At 42.5% G+C, this 4,002-nt stretch overlaps 1 protein-coding gene across 1 annotated transcript in view; it reads left to right on the top strand.

Annotated features, from left to right (window-relative positions):
• The window catches only part of Zbed3 (zinc finger BED-type containing 3), a 17,291-nt gene that overhangs the window by 4,832 nt on the left and 8,457 nt on the right, over positions 1 to 4,002 (top strand). The window lies entirely within an intron of this gene.

The following is a 4,002-nucleotide window of genomic DNA, read 5'->3' as shown; positions in this document are numbered from 1 at the left end:
TCAACCATTCCTCAGGTGATGGGCATCTTGGTTGTTTTCAAGATTTGGCTATCACAAATTGTGCTGCTATAAACATAGGCACACATATATCCCTATGATATGATGTTTTCAGATAGGATCTTTTATTCTTTTTTCAAATTTATTTTTGTATAAAGAAATCCCTTAAAGGATTCTTCCAGCTTATACTATCCACTGTATTAAATAATAGAATCTCAGTCTTAGCCACTTTCTGTCACTGGGACAAAATTCCAAACAACCGCAATTTAGAGATGGAGAAATTTATTTTGGCTTACAGTTTAAATGGTTTCCATCCATGGTTGTCTGGCTCCAGGGCAGAAGTGGTAGCCGGGAAGCAGAGAAGAAGGGATCCTGGAGAAAGAATACGTGCTCCAAAGTCATGTCCCCATGACTCACATATTCTGAGCAGGTTCCCACCTCCAAATGTGAGACTTTTGGGAAACATGTTAAATCTAAGCCATAATATTCAATCCCTGACCCCCAAGAAGCTTGTTTCCAGCTCACTGTGCAAAATGCATTTAGTCCATTTCTATGAGTTGCCGAAGTTTTATCATTCCCAGCATTTCTGAAAAGTCCAAGTCCAAAGACTCTTCTGATACTGAAGGCAAACTCTTAACTGTGAGCCTTCATGAAAACTGAAAAAAAAAATTCCCATTCCAAAAGGGATGAATAGAGCAACACAGAGAAATCGACCAAAACTGAAATCAAGCAGGTCAAGCATTAAGTCTTATTGCTGCACGTCCAGCACGCACTGTAGATTGTGCTGAGATGTAAGCTTCGAAGGACTTGGGCAGCCCAACTCCTACGACGTTGCTGCCATACGGCCTTTCTCTTGGGCTGGTTCTACTTGCTGCTTTTGGCTTTCTTTACTGGATAATGCACATTCATGGCATCTTTAGCTTCACAGTCTTCATTGCATTTCTGGTTTCACTGTCACAGCTTCATATATCATCCTCTTGGAGTATGTGGTAGAGACTGTAACCCTGTCACCTATTTTTGCCTGGCCTTTCAGGCCTTCTTCAGAAATTGGGGTATAAGCCTCCCTGACTCAATAACTCTTGCATTCTACAAGGCTAAAAAACCAGTACCACACAGCTGAGGGCAAGGTGGGCTGCTAGCTTGAGCAGTAGCTGTGCCCCCTTCAACTATGACTGCAGTGGTCTCTGAGTTCCTGAATGGCTGAACCCTGATACATGTCCCTCAGTGGCTCCACAGGTGTCCTAGGCACTTTCTTTTCAAAGGAAAGATTTAAAATTTTTTGCCTTTGACCCTGTTATGGATGGAGTCTTGCTGATTCCTGGGGTGCCCATCAAGGCATCTTTCTTTTTGTACCTATACAGAGTAGCTGGGTTTTTAAAGTGCTAGTCTTTTCAGCAACTATCCTTTTGTTTGCCCCAGATTTGAAGATGCTTCTTTTTTGGTGATACTGAAAACTTTTTACATCTGCTTTTTAAAACCAGCTTCTCACCATAGATAAGGCTAAAAGAAACTAGCAGTTCCCTGCCACAATCTAAATATCAGACTGCTTTGAAATTTTATCAGATCAATTAGACCCCTGCAGTTAATCTGTCTCCTGCAAAGTCTCAGAGTGTAGACAAAAAGAGGACAACTTTTCTGCCAGGGTGTAGCACACATGGCCTCTAGTCAAACTACTATGAAGTTCTTGTTCCCAGCTGAAAATCACTAAGCCTGGTCTTTACTGTCTACACTGATAATACCATTTTGGCCTTCTGAGCTCTGCCTAGAATCTCCCCTCAATCTTGTTTACTCTGGTTTCTTTACTAAGGCTTCCCTACTCAACATCTTCAAACCTTTCCAGACTCCTCCCAAAGACCAGTTCCAAAGGCTCCTAAACCACATGGTCAGGTATAGTCACTGCAGTTGCCCTACATCTGGTACCAATTTTCTCTTATTAGTCTCTTTCCTGCCACTGGGACAGAATTCCTGACAACCACAACTTAAAGAAGGAGAAGTTTCGTTTGGCTCACAATTTCAGTGAGTTCAGGTCTTGGTCAGCTGGCCTTCCAAGGCAAAAGTAACACAGTAAAACATCGTGGGAGAGGAAAGTTATTTACCGCAGAAAGCAGAGAGAAGGGAGGATCTGTGATGAGAATACACCCTTCCGGGTCACATCCCCCAGTGGTCTACCCCTTCCAACCAGGACCCACCTCTGAACTTTTGGGTGACCCGGAACAGTCACCCAAACCACAAACAGTGTCCTGCAGAAAAACAACACTGACTAAAAGACTAAAATTTCACTGTGAGCATATCTGATAGAAAATGTTGGCAGCATCTGTGTGGTTTGTGCCTTAAGTATGCACAGCATGGTGAATCCAGGTATAGGTTTACAGGCAGATAACTTTATCCTTTCATTTAATGGATGGAGAGACTGAGCCCAAGTGACCCGCAGTTACCAACATGTGTGAGGTGTCATGTCAGGAAATCCAGCATCCCTCAGCACCCACGCTGGACCAGGGAGATGGAGGAGATTAGCTCCTCTCTTATCACATCCTCCAGCTCCTGTAGATACACGGTTTCTGGCTTGGGCAGGGCATTGGCCCAGCTGATACCAGGATATCCAACATACTAGGTTTTCTCCAGACCAGATGGCAGCCCAGTATGTGTGCACATCTCCCCAGAGGCCTGCAATGGGTTTCCCCCTGGGAGTGTCCCCTCTAACCTCCAAATACGAGGCTGGCCTGGCCCTTGTGGTACTTGTATGGCTGAGGAACCCAGGAGTATTTTACAAAGATATAAACTTTTTAATTATTATTATTATTATTATTATTATTTATTTATTTATTTTTTTGCAGAACCGGGGATTGAACTCAGGCCCTTGCACTTGCCAGAGAAGCACTTATTCCACTGACCCATCTCCCTGACCCCTTTATATTATTATTTATAGATTTTATACAGATAGTCTACCAAAATGCATACTCAGAATCACATGTGCTTAGTACCTTTTGAGTTTATTTTTGTGTTCATCTATTTCCCGATTCCCTCCTTGTAGATCAGCTGCCACTGCCTTGAGCCACAATGTCTCATTCTTTATTTTATTTTTTGCTGGCTCAGCCTGCCCTGAGGGTGGGGCTGGTCAGCATGTGGTGCCAGGGATCCAACCTTGGTCCTCTGTGCCTGCCGCTGAGCTATCTCACTGGCCTTCATTCCTTATTTTTCTTCATATTTATCTCTGCAGAAGGTCCTCACTCACAATGATGCACTATGAGAGGTTTTTTTAAAGAGTTATGAAAGCCATATGTGTTCAGAAGAAATCATACCTTGAATTTCTGGTCTTTGTCCAGGCTACTGATACACAGTATCATACTTTGGCGATACTGAGCAGCAGCAGGGAGCTACAGCTTCTGGTCCACTACACGGTCACAAGGGGAGACAACCAGACAACGTACTGTGCTGCTGAGCTAAGGTGTTCAGTCGGCCAGCTATGTTAAATGTATCACCTGCTTATAATATTTTCAGCCTATGATGGGTTAATAGGAGTACAACCCCATCAGAAGGTGAAGAACATCTGTGTCTTCATAATTCCTATTCAGATCTATATATTATTCAACAATAATGACTGGTTGTGTAATATTTCCCGGTATACTCAGTCATTCTCCTGCCATTAGGCCTTCCTCTTTCATTTACCATTCTAAATAATGCTGCAATTGACGTGCTGAAACATGACTTTGTATATTGGTACATTTAGTTCTACACAAGAAATATTACATCTGAAAACTGCCACAGTGCTTTCCTAAAAGTCGTCACATCTTCACTAGTAATGTGTGGGTGTACCCTTTTCTCTGCCTCACTTCTAGTGTTAACTCTTAGACTTCTTCACTTTTGTTAGCATGATGGCTATAAAATGATGCCTTATTGATATTCCTGGCATATTTCTAAATGTAAGACATGTGTCTTTTCACAGAAATCCTGGGTCAGGCACAAGGTCTTGAATTTGATCTCTGGTAAAAAAAAAAAAAAAAAAAA

This window comes from Octodon degus, unplaced genomic scaffold (assembly GCF_000260255.1).
Source record: "Octodon degus isolate 3935 unplaced genomic scaffold, OctDeg1.0 scaffold00328, whole genome shotgun sequence".
In the NCBI taxonomy this organism is placed as follows: Eukaryota; Metazoa; Chordata; class Mammalia; order Rodentia; family Octodontidae; genus Octodon; species Octodon degus.
Note: the sequence above shows the minus strand (reverse complement) of the source record. Positions and strands in the feature narration are given on the sequence as shown.